This window comes from Bombus fervidus, chromosome 8 (genome assembly GCF_041682495.2).
Source record: "Bombus fervidus isolate BK054 chromosome 8, iyBomFerv1, whole genome shotgun sequence".
Classification (NCBI taxonomy): domain Eukaryota; kingdom Metazoa; phylum Arthropoda; class Insecta; order Hymenoptera; family Apidae; genus Bombus; species Bombus fervidus.
In genome coordinates this window covers 3,156,225-3,180,332 of record NC_091524.1, presented here as the reverse complement: position 1 = coordinate 3,180,332, position 24,108 = coordinate 3,156,225, and the positions used below count along the sequence as shown (strand labels likewise).

The 24,108-nt window shown below is 45.8% G+C and overlaps 1 protein-coding gene across 4 annotated transcripts in view; it reads right to left on the bottom strand.

The window, feature by feature from the left end:
- The window catches only part of LOC139989737 (uncharacterized), a 264,324-nt gene extending 242,906 nt beyond the window's left edge, over positions 1 to 21,418 (bottom strand). The window contains exon 1 of one of the 4 annotated variants that reach the window (XR_011800397.1): positions 20,263 to 21,412. The gene's annotated coding sequence lies outside the window, so the exon portion shown is untranslated. Of the gene's footprint in view, positions 1 to 20,262 lie in introns of all 4 variants that reach the window. The other 3 variants (XM_072008278.1, XM_072008280.1, XM_072008277.1) reach the window with 3 other exon arrangements.
- Between the last annotated feature and the right edge of the window lie 2,690 nt (positions 21,419 to 24,108).

The following is a 24,108-nucleotide window of genomic DNA, read 5'->3' as shown; positions in this document are numbered from 1 at the left end:
CACCTTGATTTCTTTCCTCGGCCACTCGAAGAAAATCTTGAAACCTATTAGCGGGCATTTATAACGGCCCGTGAACGGGTCAAAACGACTTGGATCTGGCTAAATTCAATTATTTCCAGAAACGTTTCAAAGTACTTTAAGAACCGTTCTCCAGGAACGTTTATTACATAGCCAACTTGAGAGGCGAGTGGTTTTTCTTTTTCTCCCTCTCTCTCTCTCTCTCTCTCTCTCTCTCTCTCTCTCTCTTTCTCTCTCTATCCGAAAGGTGTTTCGGCTACTTTGTATAATTAGATCCTCGTTTCTTAGAACCTTAAAAACAATACTTAAGCCACCATGGCTCATAATCGTCACTGAATTCATCGTCGGAATTAAATGCTCGTTTGGGAAAGACAAAATGAAAAAGGACGTGCGGCACGAGCACGCTGCATAATCGGTGAAGTTTCCTTGATTATTGTCGTCACAAGGATCGTTCGTAAAGACGTTTTTGAATGGTGGTCTCCCGGTATACATCCGACTAATCGACTAATAAATAGCCGTCGAATTAGCTGTAATTGGCTTTGGCTGTAAACAGAGCGCGAGCGCGCGGCTGTAGCCCATTAGCATCCCACAGGATCCATTAACTCCTCTCCTTCTCGCTTTGCACGCAACGTCGCACTGGTTTAAATCCTCTTCGGCTCTTTCCATCCCTTGTCGATCCGTCGATGACGAACCCTCTTCCTCTTCCGATCGACGCGGTACATGGCGTTCCTCTCCCGCCAACGTCGAACAAAGTGTGCAGACGAACTTGTCGAAACGCACGTATTATCGTCTGACGAAGGCGACCACAACTTAACGATGAAATGAAAAGGGATGGAAGGAAGGAGAAATGGATGAGGAAAGGAGAGAACGAGCGAAGAAGAGTTATCGATTAAGTCTTGGAATCGCTAGCAAGCCCTTTGAATCCTGAACAACGCCACCGGAAAGGGTTTGATCGTTCAACGTGGAGAGCGACCGACTCGGCTCGTTGTAAAGCGAAACACGAACGCGAGCAAAACGACGAGCGGCAGTGGAGCGCGGAGACACAAAGGAAAAACGCCGAGCAAAAATGCTAAATGCCACGCGGCGCTGTTGGTCGGAACTACGAGGGACACCTAAGCGAGTCCAAGAGATGCCGGAAAAGAAAGTATCGGAAGAACGCGTCACTTGTTGCTAGAAATCTAGGATATGAAACACGACGGTACGATAGACGACCGAGTACCGTGAGCGCTGTACAGAGAGACCTCAGCGAATTTTTGTCGGACTCAATTTTTCCTCTACACACGGCCAACTTCTCGGTACACGTAATAAACTAGCCGGCCAGAAATTGAACGCACATTGCCCGCTGCAGTCCGTGCTCACGGTTTCGATTCCGACGTCCGGCTATTTGATTTCAATTAATTCTTTTTCTTCGTTCGGCTTCTCGCTTTGTTTCTCACTGCTGAAAACCAGCGTATCGATTTATCGATTGCGAAACCTAGCGATAGATTTATTTGATCGAACCCATACGGCCACTTACATACCTACTATGTGCAACGTTTTGCTTGTAGGCGAAAATCGATAGAACGATCCAATTCCAACTCTGTGCACGTCTGCTCCGCTAATTGACCTATCTAACCTGCCGATGGATTCTTCCTCAACTGGTTGCGGCTAGAAATTCGAGAACGGTCGAGACCTACAAATTACATTTACACCCGAGAAGAAACGGCACGAGGAACGTCAAAACGAATATAGGCGTCTACCATCGGAACCCGTTTGTAGCCATCTCACTGACAAACCACCTTCGACTCGTTACCACGGTCTCGATATATTTTCGTTTCCGATCCCTAGACGCCTCTGCGACCGCTCGAATAGCCGGTGCACACAACTACGCGTGAACGCGCCCAAGTACCACACACAACAGAGCGCAAGAGTCAAGGGTTTGTCCGCGGTCCATTAAAAACGTGTTGGTTTTATTTGGCTAACCGAACGGTCAACTGACACGAGGGGAAATCTCGATAGAGAAGCGTGCAGGCGTCGCGGTGCTCGTTACGATATCGCTTCGACGCCGATCGCTTATCCGTCGCTCTCCAATGACCAAGTAGTCGAGAATGTCCCCCAGTGAGACAGTGCGTGCTCGTTCTATCTTTGTTATTTTGAATTTTTCTTTTCGCATTTGCTGCAGAATGACGTTCGAAAAGTTTCGAAAGAATTGGAATGATAAAATTTTCAAAGAATTCAGAGAAGCGACTGTAAGAACCGAGCCATACGGACTAGTACAATGGGTAAACATTCGCGATCGAGGCAAGTCGTTCTACGATTATCTATGTAGGCTCGTTAAGAGATTCATGGCTACGGGTGTGTATCTTCTTACGTACCATTTTCTACCTTCTCTTCCCCCACTTACTCCTGCTAGGCAGACAGGTTCACAGGCAATGAAACACTCTGATGACCAGGTCACAGGTAAACTGAATAACCGGGAGTCAATATTTAGCCGGCCATTAAACGAATGTCCTATCGAAAGCACTGAGAACGGTGTAGAGACAAAAAAAAGCAAATCTGCCCCACGTAGTTTAAACATCGTGAACATCGGAAGGTTCGATTTCTCTTTTAGGAGACCGTAGAAACGTTTCGAGAACTTTCGAGTACGTTACGACCAATAAGTCATGCAACGACCACTCTGTCGTCTATTATTCTTGAGAAAAAAGAAAAAAAAGAAAAAAGAAAGTAGACATATAACTTTCCTTCGCTTCCTCATTGTCGCACGAAGGTACAAAAATATCGTAACCCTATAACTTAGTCATCGATCATACCAGCTTGCAGAATGTTAAACATTTTTTCGTCAAAGACACAGTGGTTCGTTCGGCGATTCGAGGAACAGTGATGCGGCGTACCGAAGGCATCGTTGACTTATCCAAATAATTTACTCCGATGCGTGCACCTCGGTTATACGGAAACACGCGTGATTCCGCGCGTGCCACGCCATGTGCCGCGGTCAAAGCACCTATAAATAAAACCTCGTCCCTTTCGAAATCGTAGGTGGCGAGGTCTGATCCTCGCTCCTGCTGTACACGCGTTTGTTTGGATTTATTCGGGATTTCCTGTACGTGAAACCGGCGTCGCGCGAGAGAACCGTCCGCCCTGAAGGATTTATTTCCATTCGTAAGTCGTGCGAGCCGTTTCCATGTACTGTTTCAGACCGATTTCGCCATCGTGCCCTAAGATGCGCCCATGGGAAACGCGTGCAACTTTCAAGCGGAAACCTAGAGCACGCACCGCATGCGTAATATCAATTTACCTGATCCGTCCGTCATAACGTGATTTCCCTTATCATCGCTGCTATGAAGAGAAAATAAAGAAGATCGTATTTCAAAAGGACTAAATTAACGTGGAAACGGGTGACAACAGGATTTCCCGACGCGTCTCGTTTATATCGTTTATGTTTCACGAGAGGTTATGAAACGCGAGAAGAAAATAATGAAATTCTCTGCGCATCAAGATCTTAGTGTCGCGTGAATAATTCACGAGAATGCTTTTAAGTGGATGGGCCTAGAGAGAGGACAGAAGGGCTATAGGTGCTGTGAAACGTATAGCGGTGGGCGGTTACCCTTGTCAATAATCGCAAGGAATGCTTTTAGTTTTAAAGCCCACTCGTCTAAGACTTTGGCCTGTCCCCGAGGCTTCCACCGCGTCATCGTTAATGGTCACCACGAAAGGATTCGAGTCCAGTTTCTACCGTCATCTACGTCGATGGACGTTTCTCTTCGTCCTTCCGCCTTCCTATCTTCCAAAGGCTCGAATTTCTATCGGTGTGACTGGTTCTTCCTAAGCCTAAACCTTCGTCGAGCGAGATTCGTAAACTAGACGTCAAAACGTCCGTCAATTTACACGAGCGTAATCGGTTTAAATCGATCGTAGCACCAATTAAAGTCAACCGACAAATTGCCGACGAAATCGCTTAAACAATCTGTTCTTTCTCCTTGAACAGAGCCGCAACCCAATTCACGGAAGACCCCAACCAACCCACTTTTACTGGCACTCAGGCGTAGAAGCGCAATTTACGGGCAAGAATGCGAGATCCCCAGGCGCAATACCGGCGAAATTCACCCTCCTTTTCTTACCCCAGTTTTCTTCCGTAATGCGCGCAGTCTACGGCACGTCTAGACGACCTACGTCAACGTTGGCGGCCAAAAAATTTCGACATCCTCTCGAAACAGTAATTTTCCGATGAAAGAAGACAACCGAGGAACGGCACAGAGCCAAGATGCATCCAGCCAGTTGCCACCGTTCGAGTCGTTCAGCGAAAAAAGCCGAGAAGAACGTTTCGTTGGACAGAGAACTACCCCCTTCTTCGGTGCCTGTTCCTTTCTTCTCAGAGGAATCGGTGAACCGTCTTCTCATTACGAACGAAAAAGACTCGTTATACCTCTGGGTCCTCTAGACGGCGGAAAGCGGTCGCATTTAAAGCGGCGGCACGCAAATCATTCCACGAGCCACGATTCCGACTCGCGCGGAGATCGGATTCCAGTCGCGAAAATCTTTCTATCACCCGTCGTTGTGACAGAAGGGGAACATTGCGCAAACGATAGGGAGCTTTGCGAGCATTATTCAACGAGCAAAGGTTTCACGAGAACACCGGCAAAAGGTGTTCCCATTCTACCCGCGAAATCTTCGTTAATATCGGTTTATAGCGGTTCTCGTTTCAACTTAAAGACCGCCGCTTTTTAAGACCTCAATCGCGTTCCTCTTCTCTTCATCTTTTCAATAATTTCCAATAACTTCAGCAAAGAGCGAGCCCACCGGCAAAAAGATTCGAGACCGCCGCGTTTATCTCGAGACACCCTCGCGCGCTTCTTCACGGAACTTTAAGCCGATCCTCCGAGATGAATCCATTTAACCTTTCCTGACTTGGCGAGGGCTACGCGATCTTCTCGGAATCGCGACCTCCTAGAATTGGAAATTCTATCTGACGGTGTTATTAAAGGGCAAATATCGGACGGAAGACGCGGTTGTGCTCTAAAAAAGATTGTCTTCTCTTTCCTCTCTTGACATTATACGTTCATCCATGTACGTTGTTATCATGGCCGTTTCGTTCCTTTTACTTTCCGACACTCCGACCAGTCGGGATGATCCTCGTTCTCTCGACGCAACGGCTCGAGTTCATCTAGCGTCACAGCCAAATCGGATTTCCCAAGGTGGGAAGCACGGAATGTTAAATTAGAAGGCAGTCTGATGCATCGCCTGTATGTTGGTAAAGGAAAAAGCCCGGGCCAGGAAAGAAGCATGAAAGCGAGCGGGTTTGATTTACTGTATATCGTGAATTTACAAGGCGTGGTCGCTGTAAACTTTTCACATTGACTTCGCGTGCTCAAGTGGCTCTTCCAGTGCCAAACTCACAAAACATGCTGGTTCGCGTGCATCACTTTCCAATATTGATCATGCCAAGTAGCTAGGAGGAACGCGAAAGAAAGACGCCGTGAGACGCCGTTCGTCTTTTTTTTCCGGTTCGGGGAACTATTCGAGAATACGTCGGATTCTCGCGACAACGACGAATTAGCCGGAGACGTTCGTTAACGTTGATCAGCGAGACAAAAGTACGCGTCGGCTGAAGGAACAAAAGTGTTTATTGTAATGTAAGAGAATTGTCTGCTCGATGAAGAGAAAAACGAAAACGAAGAAGGAATCTCGAGGAACGACGTGAAAGGCGATTCTGAAATAAAAATTAACGATGACAGGAAAAGATAGAGAAAGAGATGGCAGGAACTGTTTTAGTAGGAAAGTGGAAAGGGCTCGACGAGAGTTTTCTCCTGTATCCGGTGGCGAACGATTACTACATCGTGGGGTCCGTTGCCTACGATGTTATATACGTGAACGTGAATAGGAGAAACGCGCAATCTTACCCGGTACTCACCGAGTAACCACTACCACCTCGGAAAGCGCCGGAAAAACTTTAATGGATCTGTTTTTAAGGACCTCCCCCATACTACGGTGCGCGAGTTGCCGACCTCTTCACCGTGCAAAAACCCTCTCGAGTCAATGCTCCAGTCGAGGCAAGAGTATAACAGAAAAAAAAAGAAAAAGGACAGAGACGGAGGGCGAAGTAGAACGCGAGCAACGAGCAGCAAATAAAGCACGAGACAGATAATCGTGCCATTTAACAGCGGCGCTCATCCAACCTCGTCGCATCACCTAGCACGCCTGAATGGTGAGCGTAATTAAAAATACGTTACGGCTACTTCTCTATCCTCTGATGGAGAAATGTGACGCAACCTGCCGCGCAGTAGACGCGACGCGACGTCGAGAAGACGAGACGCCAGCAGGCCAGACGAGACACGATGCGCGAAACCGACGATACGACACGATAACGCGAAAATATAAACTGATATTCCGACTGAAACGAAGTACGGGTAGCAAAGAAAAAGTTTCGAGCGCTAAGATTCGACGAGTACTCTTACGACTTGCAAGATTATCGAAGGAAAAGTTTTACTGGTAATCGGAATTGGAAAGGCTTGGCCGAAAGTTTCGAAGAGGTATGTATACATAGGTACTCGATGCATATATAGGCGGAGCGTCTAGCACACATTAATCATTCTGTCCCAAAGGCGGCTGCTTGCAATTTCCCAATGAACGTCAGTTCAACAGATTTTTCATCTTCTCCGGCGGTAATAGGGGGGAGAGGTGAAGCGAGGCGCCGGTACGCGAGCATGCTTCGCATACTTTTTGTTCAGCGAGCGCGCGGTCGTGCTCGTTCTCGCGTATTTTCCCTCGTCTTCGGCTCTTTGTTTTCTTCTCGTGGCTCGTCCTTCTGAAACCTGGCCCGCGTTTATCCCAGGCCTCCCTTGTTTCTCCTGGCTTCTCATCGTCATCGTCTTCTTCTCCGTCTTCTCCTTCTTCTCCTCCTTCTTCTATTCTCTCGTCTTCTACCTTGCAATGCCGTTTTAGTCGACCACGAAATGGTTAACTCGTAAAAGGCTCTCGCCCACGGGCCACGGCAGCACCACTAGCGGACCGAGAATAATATCGTGTAATAAAGTACACGAAATATAAGGCGTCGATCGAGGCCAGGGTCCCTTCGAAAAGTAATGGCCACACGTGCGAATTATTTTTATTAACCGATTAACGGCTGCGTATCGATCCACGTAAATTTCCAACGACGTGTAACGCCAACAACGACCCTCTTCTACTTTCCTTCTACCGAATTCGCCCCTCCGGCGTTTGCGACATTGTCACCCCAGGTAGAAACGTGTGCAACCCATCCGGGGGACATATATCGTCGCAATGCGAGTCATTTATTGTTCGTATCTTATCGCGAAGTCTCCTCTTTTTTTGACCCGCATCATGTTGATTTTACTGAAACCGATGGCGAACAGCAAGCAACGAATGTTAAGATATTAATCCTTTTGCTTACGGTGTCCATGGTGTAATAGACGTCGCGTTTCCACGCGGACGTGCAAAAGTCATGATTTGCGAAACAGACGAAAGTGGAGTCATTCCGATTAGTAGGAAAAGCACGATTCGAAATACGAATAAAAGTAACAGAGGGTAGCAAAGAGGAGAGAAACTTCGGTAGCCTATCGTGTTTACGCGGACATCTAATTTACGCGATTTCCAAAGTTGAAAATTCAAACAAGGATGGATCACCAAGTTAGAATCACCGGGTTTCACAAACCTCCGCGCTGCGAATAACCTGAAATTTTTGCCTGCAGCTTGTTTGACATTCAAGTTCGCAGAGTATTAGTTAATAGCTACTCGAACGCCAAAAAAAAAACACTGGAGCACGCTCGGCCCGCTGGGAAAAAAGTTCCTCGCAGAGAGATTTTTATATTTCCGGCCACATACAACAGAGAGATTTTCCACGATTACTTTAACCATACTCCATGGTACCTTTCGGGCGATATTCCCAACCGGAAAAGTTCCGATGCGCTTCGTTAATTTAAGAGTATTTCCGGATTTCAAGAAAAACTTCGCAGACAAGGTAAATATTTGATCGGTGCAACCACACGCGCAAACGGATGCCAATAAAACGGTATTGAAACGTTTTCATCGCCGTCCTCGCAATTAAGGTGAAACATTGCCACGCACACACATGCCCAACCGAACGGATTGCTATAATTAACGTGAAAGTTCGTCTTACATATTCGTCCAGGTAGCCTGTATTTCTTTGTAGATTAAAAGAGACCGTGTATACAGGAAAGAATTTAGGAAACTCCCTTGGTATTTTCCAGTCCGTAGGGAGATGGCCGTCCTTTGTTACGGGCGCATCGATTTCCGTGTTTAAACCGAAGCTTTAAAAGATAAGGGCCAGTGTGCCAGAATGGGGATGAAGTGGTAAGGTGTCGTCTGCAGACGAGTGGAGGGGTTGTTTTATTGCACGCTTTCTCGCTTCCCTTCCGCTAACGAGGTGGACTCGTAGCGAGATGTAGTACTCCGTTTTATTTGCAGCAAAACGATGATAAACATACGTGTCGACTCGTTTAAAGATGGAAAGAGATAAAACGACCGATACGCGATTCTCTGTCGTCTACGCGAACAGCGTTTATTGTTTTATAAAGAAAAAATTATATATTGCGAAATGTAACGGAAATACAGCCGTTGTATCTCACGATGAAAATGTTTGAGAACATAAACGATGCCCGATACACGCCCACTGTTAACCACGCGTTAGCTTTTATCGAATAAACCAATTTCATTGGATCGTACAATTTAATCAACTAAAAGTAATCGAATGCAGAACGTAGCTGCCCGATGACCAACGGGTTGTATTGCGTTGAGGCCAATTAAGCGTAATTTAATTATTGCCGGTACGATGTAGTAATTAATATAAGATGCGTATTGCCTGTGGCGCCGAATAATGTCCTTGCTGTTGACGGAACGCGTAACCATAACCACGGTACCCTGTCCCACGCGTGAAACGATACGCATATTATATTATCGATGCGTTTGAGATCAACGAGGTTTCGAAAACTTCGAGGAAATGAAAGGCGAGGTTTTGCTCTAGAGATTGCCAGTGATGTATACCCGACGTCATGCGAATGGAAACACCATGGAACGAAGACAGGATGTTTAGATTGAGAGGTTGATCTTTATTGCCTGACGAGTCAGAGGCTCTCAGAACGTTCCTGAACGAAGTTAGCGATAGCCAAGTTGAAAGATTCAGTAATTTATCAATCGATAAATCTCGTACACTCGTCGAATTAATAGCTCTCGTATATTTTCGTGAAACAAGATCAAATATATTCGTTGATATAATGAAACAGTGTATCGTGAAAATAGAGACTTTTCTCTCGGAGCGATTCAAGCAGCAACGCGAGTATTCCAATCAATTTTATTCCTCTGCCCTCTCTCTGATCTCCTCCTCCCCTCCACCCGCCCACTCGTAGCGTTGCTTCCCTTCCGTGCACGTTTACCACCCTATGGGTCTCGCAGCGTTGCATCTAATATGAATGCCAGCGTCGCGCTATTTATTAAATAAATCAACACCAAGTATACGTAGAGACGTATGCGCTTGGATAGTTGGATCGTTGGTAGTTGCAGGTTATCGAGAGACGATACTCGAATCATAAATACGGTAGTGTACGTGGCTTCAATAAACCCTCTCTTAGCGAGTTTCAGCCCCCAGCTACGACCTTCTCCGCTTTCAATAAGGCAAGTCCTTTCGACTAGGTTGGTTTTCCCAGGGAAAACGGATATGTAGCGGTGTATATTGACTGCCGGGGTACCCAGAGTGGCTTTCGACGTCGTGTCGAGAAGAACTCAATAGATTCTCTCAATGAATATTTCTTCGATCCGCAATGATATCGGTTGTGCGAACGCAACGCGCATACAAATTCTACGGCGTCATTACGATATTGCCGGTAACACAACGCGCTTCTGATACACTTTTATCCAGGTACCGCGTGCTATCGAATCACTTAGATCGAAGATACCAAGCGATCGATTTACGTGGGAAAGCGATCTAAGGTAACGGAAGAAAAATTAATATCGAGTGAACATCCTGCGATACAGAATCTGTATCTCATTGACTTTGCTTGAAACGGTATAGAATGGAGCAGGCAACGATGGGTAAGACACGGCTTAAAATCTTCTCACTCGACGGACAAATTTCCCTCTGATCAACCTTTGATTTACGATATCCGCAAAAAGCTCTTTGCGTGACAAAGCTGAGGACACTTAATAATACTGACGACTGTAAAGCAGCTGGATCAAGAGTAACGGGAGAATCAAGAAAAACTCTCAGCCTAATCGCCATCCCACTGGAATGGAACGGCATACCAAACTACGGATGCAATCCTATTTGTACGTTTGAGGACCTAGACGCGTCGTTATAGGTACGTATCGTTTCCATCGGTTTGCGATCAATATTTGAGAGCTTTAAGATCAGAATGGAGATGAGTATATAATAAAAGCAGGAATGCAAAGACTACGTAAACGGCAACGTACGCATTCGAGCCGCCCTCCCCCTGTGTTCCATACATATGCACGCTATTTTTCCTTCGCGTTTGGCAAACCGCTTGAGAGAAAATGGAAAGAAGTACGATGAAAAAGAGAACAGTTATGGGAGAGAAAAGGAAAATATCTGCTCGGCAGTACCGCCAAATAATAAAAACGAGATTCTCGGAATCAGTATCTGAATCGAGTCTCGCGAGTGTACCGCGCCTCCCTGAGCGCGGAATAAATTACAGAGGGAAAGTTACGAAAATCCGGAGAACGGAGCTCGATGCGTCGAAAGAGTTGCCGTGTTAACTCGAGCATAACAGGCCGGGATAAGCCAACGGCGAAACAGAGAAAGCGAGAGGAACGAATCCGATGATCAGCAGCGTATAAATAGCTTGACGGGTCCGTAGGATGATAATAATGGTGCCGGAGGATGACTACCGATGATAAAAACCGCGCACGCCCGCCAGCAACCATTCGATTCAATTCCTGAATAGCACGACTGTCTTATTCATTCGTTACGCTATACAACGTAGCAAAGTCTGAAGTGATTTCCCGAATCTCATCCTCTTTTCTTCCTCGTTCCCTATTTTTCTTCTTTTTTTTTTTTTTTTTGTCTCGAATACTCTGATTTACCCACTATTCTCCCTGTGGACAAATTTATTCCAAGATCACGGGTTAAATCTCTAAAGTTTGCCAAGCTCTTGCATCACGACGTCGTATAACTAAGTATTGTCTAGGTGAATAACTACTAAGCTGGGTAGAACAAGTTCTAGCTCGATATAGTTATAAATATGCAGTAGACGTATCCATAAAGGACAGATTATAGTTATTATTGAACTATTCGCCGGTTATTTTTGCCCCGGAGATTAGTTTCTTCAATTAGGTTCTCGTGGATTTTCGACTTTTCATCGTTCGACAAATTTCAAAAAAATATTCGATTGAACGCATCGCTCTTAGATGACACTTTGTATATTCCGTAACACATTAAATCTACTCAGGAGAATTTCGGAAGACATTCAATATTGACCCAAGCAATAGTTTACCCTGCATGGGATGATCGTTAGCCGTACGCAAACGAGTATCGCCTTGCCTGCATGGATGCATTAGGGTGGAGCTTAAATTGGCGTCGTTTCTATTCTATTATTAACGGAAACATCGAACGACAGCATGTAAATATACGATTCGGTTTCCGATAGAGGAGAAAGGCTGGTATAAAAGCATCATTACTGCAACAGGCGTTCATCGGTTTAGTGTATAATTACTTCTCTCTCTCTCTCTCTCTCTCTCACTCTCTCTCTCTCTCTCTCTCTCTCTCTCTCTCTCGCTCTCTTGATCGAGTAACCAAACCCTCATTTTCGTATCTAAACCACCAATTACAGTACAATTCGATATGTCTCATCGGGAAATATTGTAACGAAACCTGTTATTAACGAGCGTTACGCTTTATTCGCCATTTACGTAACTAATCAACTCTGCTTTTTCCGCAACTTCCCACAAGACGAATCAAATTCGTTAGTTTCCACCAAACATGGACAGATCGTAACAAAGATACGATTCAAAAAGTTTGAAAAATTACGTCGCAGATAACTATCCAAAGCGTGAAAATGAATATACTTCGCGTATATGCCATGGAGAAAGGATATCTTCCTTTTGATCTCGACTGTGCGACCACTATTCTGTTCCTGCAAACGATTTCATTCCGAACTTGGGACAGACCGTTTGATCGTATTAAGCCAAGCTTTAACGAGCGGAACGAATCATCGATCGTCCTTCTAATCCAAAGTCGCACGGAATTCACACAAGCAAAGAGTCAGAGTTAGACGTGAGGCAGATCACGCGTGTCAGCATCGTTCTCTCAGTTCCGTAAAATGATTCTCAGCACGATTTTAGAAGTTGGTCAGTGATCGAATGAAATACGGGATTCCCGGTCCCCCAGGAACTGAGGCCACGTGGCGGCGTAACGCGTGCGAGAGAAATTCGAACGAGGAATACTGGTTGCCCTCTCCCCCACATACTTCAGAATTCTATATACGTCTCCGGGAGTGCAGCCAATGATCCTCGAGGTAAAAGAACTTCGTTGACCTTGACAGTGTTTAAAATGAAAATATTTGCAAAGTCAGGTGTCCCCGCGCACAAATCTACGCGATGATAACGACTGGATATTCTTCAATTCCCGCCCCCCCTTTTTTTTTCCTTTTTGGGAACCGTGATCAGTCTCGTCGGCAGGATGGAAATCGAAAATTCGTCCGAAACAGCAGATAGAATATTTCAGGTTGGCGGAAAGTATTGATTTTTCGTCGATGTCACGGGTGCAACGGCGAAACTCGTGTAAAGTTGTGTCTCGCATCGGTGTCGTCGATATTTACGTGCCGTGGCTACATTGATTTTAGATTGCACAGGTGAGCACGTAACTGCGTAAATAATGAGACTCACCCACGCAGAACGATGTTTTATTCATCATCGATCGGTTGAAGCTACAGGCAGGATGCAAAACTTTTAATTCCCCATAAAATCCCGCGATCGTCCGGAAGCAATAGCGTGTACCGAGCTTAAGGGAACCTCGATATTCGTACCTGTTACCGAGGTGCACATTTATTACTCCTCAAGAAGATTCCGCGAGAATGGCTGCCGTTCGCGAATCAGAAACACTTCTGCCGGTTATTACTCGTTAGATGAAAGCGGCCCGTCGTTGTCCAACTAACAACGACTAAATGCCAACGAATCGAAATGCAATTGCAATCGTAATATCTATCTGACTGTTTGCAGCCTGTTACCCGCCACGGATCGGCAATAATTTCTCGTTTGTCCTCGACACAACGAAACGATCGGGATTCTTTTCGTGCTTCTCGTTTGCCTCTTCGATCTCGGTGTCGAGTAATATCGAAACAAGCTCTTTCTGACTCCTCGAAAACAGCCGATTCGTACAGGTTGAAATTGCACGAGAATCGGCGATATTTCGCGCCAATTGATATTGTACTATCAGAGACCGTGTCCCCCTTTTTCCCGCGATTATTCGACGTGATCGCAACGACATTGAAAAACATCAAATATTGCTTGCGATCGACTATTAAATTCGTCTCGTCAACGAAGAATGATAATAAGTAATAAGAGGCTCGGTCTAATGCTTGCCCATTCTATCGTTCTCCGTTTATCCTCGACAAAACGAGAACAACAAAACCCAAAGAGAATATTAACCCTAGAATCTGCGTAACGCGGTAACAAAGAAACTTTGGTTAGACCTCCCTCGGGTTTTAGACCTGTTTCCATCCAGGCTCTTTCTTTTTTCGTACACACGTGACGAGGATTTCAGTAGCGTGACAAACGCGAGTGCCATAAAACCAGGCACATTCGCTTACGTAACAAATCGCTGAATCGATCGAAGCGACTCGCCCCTTGTTCGCAGAAACGGATCGCTCGTTCCGTACACGCGTTCAAAACATTTCCAGCCACGTGACCAATTTTACGAACGAATTGCGGCTCGTGCCTTCCCTCTGTCCTTAGGAGGTCCAACAAAGGTAAAACGTGTTTTGTTAGTCGGCTTGGCATTCGGTGCAATTAGCGAACCCGAAGGAACAACGCGAGGTCGGTGGCGCGCGACGAGAGAAAGAGCGCACCGCTCACGAATCAAATTTCATTTGGTAGAATCGCGTCTTTCTGGCGCGCAACCCGAACATACAAAGTGGTCGTGGCGGCGTTGTTCAACCGGACACCCCCCGGCAGAGAAAAATCTGAATTATGTTATTTCTCGGGTAAATCAAACGAGATCAAAGGGATTGAAACGGCACGGTAATTTAGTAGCAATTTAAATTTAAATCAGGGAGCTGACCCCTGACCGTGTTCGCCAGCAAGATCTATGTTATTGAAATTTTTTTCCTCTATCCTCGTTCTATGCGCGTCGTCCTTTGAACAATAGGGTTGCCGACTCTCGGATAGAATGCAAGCAAGCAAGCAGACAAGAGACGTCCGAGACAGGATATAGAGGGCGAAAGTCGAGCATATCCTCAGGGGGGGCGTACTACTCTCAATGTACGATGCACCAAAGTGGTAATGATTCCCTCACGGGTCGTAACGGTTTGCTCGAGCCGGACTGCATTTCCTGCTTGTTCCACGAAACGATTCAGACGCATAACTTCCGTTCACTCGCCGACCGCAAGGTCAGAGGTGAGCGCCGTGCATAACGTCGACGTCGGTCGGCCCGGACTAACTTTCGACATTATTCGCGTTACTAGTCCCGACTCTGTACGTCCGACCGTTATTATTCTCCTATCCCTTCCCCTCTGTTTCCCGACCAGTTCGCCGTTGCCTGTTTTTGCGCAACCTCGTAACAAATTGCCTCGCTACGTCAACCAATTCGATACCACGAAAAAGAAAAAGAGGAAAACACAATACCGATCCTATACGGTAAGCGACATCGATCACCGTTGCAAGGAGTTTCAGAGATTCGAGCCTCTTTTTCTCTCGTCCATTGGATTAAAGCGAAGACAAATGTACGTTTGATTTTACGCTGTGCCGAAACGGAAGTTTCATTGGATGGGATAAATCTTCCATTGGACGAGACTTTCGTGCGACTCGCGTTTCGTGGCTGAGCGATACAAGAGAGAAGTAGCGCGGATAGCGAGTATAGGAACCCTTCCAAGGAAAAAGAATCACCTCGAAGGCTCATTGGCGGGTGGCGAGTGGAAAGTGGCTCTTAAGGTGCATACAGAACAGAGAGGTCGTACGGTTCCATTCGTCTAAGTGGAAGCCCGAACAAGAAGGATCGTCGCCATTGGTTTCCTTCGAGCAGTCTAGCTTAACGTCGGCTTAACAAATTCCTGTTGGAATGGTTTCAGTATGCACACCAGGCGTGCACGGGCGACGAGCCACGACGCGTGTATCACTGAATCGAGGAGACATAAAGGCATGGCGGCACGGTGAGGACGAGCGATACGGATTTAGGTCCCCAGGCCGCGCATACACCGGAAGGAAAGAGAAACAGAATGCGTAGGAGAAAGCGAGAGGCCTTGCTGGTCGTCAAAGAGAGGCTAAGACGCGTTGCACCTTGAACGAGCGATGAACGGCTCGTTGACCAACACTCGGTCCATCGTCGAGAGGTCCATAATGCTCGTAACACCCTCTTCAGAAACGCCAAGCGCCTTATTCACGTGGAGCCCCATGAAAGCTCATAATATCCAGGAGCAACAAGGGCGCTTGCGCACGCGCGACCACGAGACGTCCAGACTCTCTCTCTTCCACGGCCATAATTACGAGACGTTAATTACGCGATGAATGCACCCGCGGCATAGGAGAGCCGCGTCACTCGAGAGCGGTGAGCTTTCAAGGGTAATGCAGCAGCCACTCAGGTACACCAGATGGTGTCGATTCGTCGGAGTTCGCTCTTTTATTCACGCACGAGTGTTATTCTGCCTCGTGTTGCAGTACAACAATAAGAATCGCATCTGCCTAATCGTCCGTTACCGATACGAACTGCGAATTCTGCTCCGAAATCGTCTTCCTTTTCCCAACACGAAACTCACGGTACTTACCTTCTTTCCCCTAGGTAATTTGGTTTTTATTTTAATGGAAAAATCTTAACCGTACGACAAGAGTAACGTTAACGATGGTAATATCAATTTGTAAAACGAGAGTATCTCGGAGCATTAGGATTACGAGGCCATTCAATCTTTGACACGGGGTCGAACATTGCGGTTTCTGCGGCATCGATTTCTGCACGCAGCTACTCGCCAAGCTAACTGGCGCTCTTAATTAGCAACAAACATAATTTGAGTTGTATTTCGAACCGTAAATCAACGATTCGCAAAGTAGCTCGAGGTCGGTGACCCCAACAGCTCGCGCAGATTCGAGTAAAGAAATCCAGCTCGAGGGCGCTCGATCGCGCACCAACCAATATTCAAACTGGCTCTAGAATTTACGGTATTCCTTTTCCTCGTGTTTTCTCACCCCTCCAATCTATTCCGCTCTACTTCGTTCTAGTTACCACTTTTCATCACCTTGATGCTCGACTGTAACCTGCGTAAACCTCTACGGCGAGATGAATCGGGAAAACATTCGACAGCGTAAACGTTTAACGAGATAACGGTTGAAATGTAAATATAAAATGAATCGCTGAAACTGTTCTCTCGTGAAGCTGCGTATGATTAACAGCGGACAAATTTAACGACGCGAAAGCCATACGTGACACGGTAATCGCGTGTAGCTGGGGTAAAATAATTGCGAGATTCAAGCGGATCAAGGATTTCGAATTGACTCGATGGTTCGCCGTAAGGTTTAGGCAACGTCACGGTGATAAAGTAAATCGCGCGTTTCCGCGCTCCATTTCGTCCTAGGATATTACCGTTGATATTTTATTTGGATTTATGCGACGATAAACGACGAAAGAAAACGAGCTGGGTGATGCTTAACGTTTCTCGTGAAATATCATTGTTCTGGTCGCCGATAAGATTCTATTACTTTTATTGTCAGTGATACACGTGACCGGCGCCATGCTGCCAAGGCCCTCCGCAAATTTATAGCCGATGCATGATTTATCGAGCAGCTCGGCAATTAAATCGCAGTTTATATTAAGCCAGTCTGCGAAACCCATAAAGGGTTATTACCGTTGGAGATAAACCAATAGGAGGGGACCCAGTTCTCGGCAAACGTATAGGACAAGCCATCGTTTGCAGTTAAATTAAGCGAAATTACGCACAGGAAAATGAATAATTATCGGGTCTGGAAATACGAGAGACACCAAACTGTCTAACCTTTTCGTCATAAACCGTATCACGCAATGACCTCGAAGGATTTCAACGTCAACTTTTACTCGCATTTTCTCCTACTCTTCCCATTTCGGTCGGTTTCGTTCCTTCCCAAACGTATTTTTGAAGATATAGAAGCGAACTCCTTTATTGTCAGTCCGTGCTATTGTTAAAATCCAGGAGTAATATCTTCCGAGGATTCATTGTCCGGTCGAAAAGGTCTCGCTAAGTTCGGTAATTATCATTGAATGAAACGACGAATGAGACCCACAGATGCTAGAATTTGTCATCGAGACGTTGAGTAATTTTCAAAGACTTCGCTATCTTTGAGAAGCTGCTCTTGGTGCACCTCGAATACGGGTCCACTATGTAACAATCGGAACGCCCTCATCGAGGAAATTTAAACCGTATCCTTATTCTGTATAGTTAAATATATTAGCTTTTAGCTTGATCGATTTTACGCGCGTATACACCACCGTTCGTTGGTTCGCTCGATACCAAATAAATAAATAAAAGGGTATAGGCAACATTTTATCGAAATCTTTTATCCGCGATGTACAAAGTTATCCCCTAGGGGGAGCCAAGCTTACGATGAATACAAAACTGCGGGACAAAAGTCCGTTCGGAAAGAAACTTCCATTTATACCAGACGCCATTCGAAAGAGACAAACTGCTAAGAGTAAGAACATGAAAACGCACACGCGTACCTACCCACGACGCCAAGTTTTACGAGCGTCCGTGAACCCCAACGAAAAGCTCCGTGGATAGGTCACGAACATGAACGAACAACATACGGATCGTGAACCCTAGACAAGTCGACAGCTGTAGCGACACTCGTAACGCTAAACCAAATCGAATTGGGAGGAGAGAGGGAAAACTACGACGGAAGGAGCGAGAACCCAACTTACAATTAGTCAGCTTTCTCGTTCTCAATGTCGTACATGTCGATGCTTTTATTTACAGGAGAAATTAGCAGAATTTGGCCTGCTTGTAACGATGAACCACGGGGAGGAGACAGAATCGAAATGTTCCCTATACCAAACGATTCGAGCCAACGCCATCACTTAGCCGACCATCGACAAACCCCATGAGCCAAAGTCAATAGCTAATATTGCCCGTTTAGATCGAGGTCGGACGAGCACAGAGAATGCTCCTCGTTCAAAATGAAACTTCCCTTCGCCGCCCCCCTGGTCATCTAATTCACCGTCTCGCTCCCGCTCTTGTCTGCATTCTGTCTGTCTACCTAGTTCAGGCGAATGTTATTCAAACGACTGTCGCTGGTCTCCGTTCCAGCCGTTCGCGTTTCCCCGACTCTCCCTTCCGCCGTCGGTAATTAGTTATAAACATTGGCGCCATTGACGCGACCGAGCCAATATTGTTTTATACGTAATAGAGTTCGGACACGAGGGTGAAAGACAAGCGCCGCGTCCCTCCGTTTGGTTAAACGGTCACGCATCGACCGTCTGAGCTTATTCATTCATGCGACTGATTGCCAAATATATCGTGTTTCTATGGATTCGCGATGCGCACGAATTTTCCTTTGTGATTTCGGATTCTCGCACGATTCATAGATTCTCCGTGAGACGTCTCGAAATGCCCAAGGAGATGTGGTTCGCACGAAGAATACAACAACTCTAATTCCACAACGTCTGGCGGTTCCCTTTGAGCGTTCCTCGTCTAGGTGGGAACGCACGAACTGGGAATTCTGTTTTTCTTGGCCTCTCATCTCTTATGCACTTATATCTCGGCGAGGCCGATCGTCGCCCAAGGAAAAGGAAGCGAACGGGAGACAAGCTATTTGTCTTTGGCTCCGTCTTGTACCACTGTTTCCCATCGGAGCGACCTATACATCCTCGTGAGCGTTCTGTGTTTGCGAGCCTTCCTTCTTTCGATAAACGCAAAGATCACAAAAATACCTTGCCCCAATGGGGCGCGACAATTCATCGTACGCCGTATCGCGATGTATGCCTCTTCCTTCGCCGGATTTCCCCCGCTGTTTTTGTTCCTTTGTCGTTCCCACCGTGTGTACTGGTTCGCTCTATTAGTCTCTATCGTCGAATAATTATATCCTTGGATATTAACCACCGCCCCACCGGTATTGTTCCCGATGTATCTCGACGTAAAAATCGCGTTCATGACGTGTACCTATACATATAACGGCGTGGAGGAAACGGCGAGGGGTCGGAGATGGAGCGCGCGCGCGCACACACACCCGCCACCACGACAATAGCGGAAATAGCTACTGATTCGAAATCCCTTGTGCACTCGACATTAATTCTCGCTACCCGGCAAGTCTCTTTTAAGAAGAAAAAACAACGAGCGATCGACGAGCAGCAGAGAAGAGAATGAGCAACGGAGAACAGGAGAGGTGGTGAAAGAAGAAAGGCATGTGTAAAGATAGTGAATATACGAAGCAACGGATGCTAACCCGCAATACTTCTCTCAAGTGGCTGCACTTTCAAAGACGGCGCTAAGTGTCGCAACTATCCCTTCCAATATTGGTATATAGCAACGTTAAGCGATTGCAAAACTTGTGGCGGCAATTACGGGCACTGTTCTTTTAAAAACGTCTCTATCTGAGAGCTATGATGGTATGCAAAAACCTCATTGTAAATCTTTGTGTTTCAATGTAGAAACTGGTAATTTATACAGTGATTCTCTTTACAATTTAATGGACATGTTTCGCGTTATACCTTTTTAAAATTATTAACTTCCCCATACGTGCATAATCAGAAATCAAATACAGCATTTCCAGAATAAAATTATCACGCGTCAACGTATTCGCGTGTATATACTTTTATATATATATAAAATACGATTATATATAACGATTATATATATATAAAGCTCTACTGTCTATATAATCTACTCTAATATAATTTATCTAGTCTAATATATATATATACACGGGAATACGTTAACATATACATATAAAGCTTTACTGTCTATATAATCGTTACAAGCTCGAAAATATTTAAAATAAAGAAGCGAACGACAAGTTTGATCACGACGACGTTCGCTATTGAAAATATATCGCGCGATATAAATTACGAATATAACGTTAATAATTGAATTATTTAAATCGGAGACTCACCAGTTGCAGACAAACGATACAGCTATTCGTTGGAAGTGAACGTCACTCTCCGATACTTCATCGTTGTCCATGGATTTCGTTTCAATGCACCTGTTCGATCGCACTTAGCCGTCACACTTCATACACAACCGTCAAATTCCTGTTGCGCCCCCTTCCGCGTCATCACCGCCAGATAAGGACCAGCGATCGTCGACACGAAAGGTCGAAAAATATTTTCTGCCGATTTCTTCCTTCGATCAGGACCGGCCCTTTGTTGCGGCTCCCACGATATAACCGGTTCCACTGGCGTATTCTCGAATTCGCGATCGTGAATTCTACAAAATTCTTCACGCCCGAGGAAAAAAATGATCACAGCCTTCTTTACACGGGGGGACGGTCAGTTTCCATTTACAAGGACCGACGACGCATCAGCGAGAATGCTTGGTGACACTCGCGTATTATTCACTCGCCACGATTATCCACGCCCGAAATAACGTAACCGCCCTTTCTCTCGAACTTGATGTAACGCGTAACAAAAAGCACGTGGCAAAGGAACGGTTCACGATGAAATCACGACTCGGGGTACTTTCACGGTGAGACGCGCGCCATTCGTTCGTATACGACCGAATTTATCGATGTTGAATCGCACACTGGAAACGACCTTCGAAAGGATGCGCGATACCGATGACGCTTCTTCGCTTTTGTTTACCTTTCACAACGAACGAGAAGCAACTGCGACATAATGGTACAATGTCGACCTGCCTGTCACCGATGAGATTCCACGAATTCGCGCGATTAGACGATCACTACGGTCGCCCTACGATTTCCATAGCGATTATCGCGCTCGAGTTTCGAGAAATACATCGAGTACCGGACCGGTCTCGAACTCCGCTGTCAACTTCACGTCGCTGCGATCGCCGTCGCAAATCGTTCGTTTCGTCATCTCGCGATAGCGCGTTTCTTTAAAAAGAAAACGACAATCTCGAAGGCAGACGTAAATAACGATAGCGATGTATCGTATGTTGATCACCACGGTCGCGAGGCACGTTGCACAGTGCCGCGTTAATCGAGATTTCGCGGGCTCCTCCTGTGGTGTTGGAAGAGCGCGAATGCACACGGGATGCGCGCGTCCCGGCGGCTGCGCGTGCACTGCCCGCGCTGTTCCCGTGCCGATGCCCCCCCCCTCCACATTCTCCTCGTCGTCTTCTTCTGTAGAAACGAACGTATACGGGACCCCATATCTCTTTCTCATTCTCTCTCTATATTCTCCCCTCTAGCCCTCGCTGTTTCCCTTCCTCTCGTCGACTCGTCCTTCTCTGTCTCTCTCCTCCAACTGGAGATCCCCTTTAAGTATGTACCACTACAGAGAGTCAATCCCTACTCTGGTCAGCGTAAATAGCGTATGGAGACTCGTACGTACCTGGACATTGTCCTTGGATACGATGATATTCCTATAAACAGAAGGAGAGATTTCGTTCTTTTGCCTCGTTTATTATTAGCTTGATTACCAGCCGTAGTACGGCTGCAATCGTACAGGACGTTTGGTGTTTTCTGCACGACTACGGTCACCGAAGCGTCGTGGCCGTAACTTTTTTCGCTTATTAAGAGGCTGCACCAGGGATCTCGAGTGGAGACTGTATGTAAAACGTAAAGTAAGAGGGTATTGAATTTTAAGCGGAACAGTTCAACTATAATATAACGTGAAATTGAACTTTTTTTCCACCATACGAACGACTGGGTGGATTTTAATAAATTCCGATAACAGATAAATACATGTATTTCTCGATAATAAATATATCTTTGTATAAAAGAAACCAGTTATTCAACCCTGTTGCGATATATAATATACATTTTTAATATAATATACATCGAAACACTCCGGAAGGTTGAAATAAATTTTAAGCGAAAGAATTTTTAATCAACCGTAATGAAACGAATTCGAATCTGTCTGAATTTCACGCTTCATCGGTGTACCATCTGCATTAATATTAATTACCTTATTTAGGGACCTTGACAAACTACCCTCGGAGTCCCTCTCTCAATGTTGTCGGCTTTTCGTCTCTTATGTGCCCCAACCCAGACAACTTGACACGCGTTCTTACACGTACATTCCTGCATAAAAGCGGGTGCGTGTGCGATACGAGGCTCGAGCCTCACCAAGCGTATGACGCCTCTCGAAATGTACATCTTATCACTACCCTCTATGAATTCTAAATTAATTTTCATGACGTTCAAAATCGGCGGGGTTCATCCTTCGTGCAGTCGCGTCACGAATAATATAAAATTGTATTCGATTGAATTTCAACGGAGGGTCTTTCGATTTGATTGCTCCTTACACGAGATAATATATTGCAGTGTCAAGAACAGCCGGATGGATAGAAAGATAGCGTAGAATCTCCTGATCTTCGCGTAGGAGGGAAAGTGTGGCTCGATATATCTCCATCATCGAAAACTTGGTGTGAACGAGACTTTAAAGACTCAACGATTCGCGATATGCGTACATGTTGTAAGATGCATGACCAGGTAGTACGAGAGTAGCTCGGATGTACCTACATAAGTATATATCGAATATCGAACGTGGCCTTAGGTGATATTACACGAACTAGTGCAACAAAGAGAACCAACACCAAGTAGAAAGAGCAGACGGACGAAGGAACAGAAAAGAAAACGATTGAGATTGAATTATGGTTTGCGGCTTAAACGTTGGATTCAAATCGATCCCATATATCACATTACCCGGCACCTTTATTCTGCTTTCTACGACCGCAAAACGTACCCCTTTTCTCGACCTGCCCATTGTTTCATTCTCTCTCTCTCTCTCTCTCTCTCTCTCTCTCTCTCTCTCTCTCTCTTTCTCTAAGTTAGTTCTGATGCGTGCAACATTGTACAACAAGCGCACGATCAGCTGTACCGCTCTTTCCGATCTCGTTCTACGCCCACACGATCGATTCTCAATCGATCCACACCCTTAATTCACCAATATCGTACGGTCTTTTACTCTTTTCCAATGGGTAACCATTTATCAATGTAACGTCGATCGCAAAAGTAAGCTTTTAACGCGACGATGACGCGCACAGAAGGCGAATCGAAAATTTGTTCATTGCAACTAACGAACAGACGACGCCACTTTATGTTACCCATGTTTTTCCTCGCCATTAGTACCGACTAAAAAGCATAAACAACGAGCACGCCGGCATTACATTGCCGCCGCTACCTTTTAGCCGAGCTTACGATAATTTTCTCGTGTTTACGGTCGGCAGAGTATCGCGTCGCTTTTTCCCTGGCACGAGGTAAAAAAACACTGCTTGGAATGGCGCTACGCTAGGACGTAGGATACGAGATTGGAAACGCCGGCGCCACACTTACAATTCCCTTGTGCTACGTATACACCACCAGGCGATCTCGCACAAATGCAGCTGCTGTGTAAAACAAGTGGACTTCGTTAACGCCCGAGGGGACGAATCAATTAAAATCAACGCTCGAAGATCGCGACGCAAGAAATTAGAATGTTGCCAACTTCCCGCGTGCGACATTGCTCGGATAAAGTATCTTTATTTATACGTTTTCTTTTTTCTAATAAGACTCGTTTCGTCCCCTATCCGACTAAGTACGAACCGATTCTCCAATCCATCGCCATCTTTCATACAAGCGTTATCTCTTGATGATACATACAGTTTCTGCACACGATGCATTCTCGCGTTCATGCATCCAGTCACGGCACATTTAAACAAGTTTCGTTACGGAGATTGTCCAGTTGTCATCCCGTTGCTTTGCAGCGGTAAAGTCCATACGAGACTCATCGTACTTGTGAAGATAAAATTGTTTCGTAACCTGTAAACTTCGAAAAAAGGAGCGTCTTCATTTTTC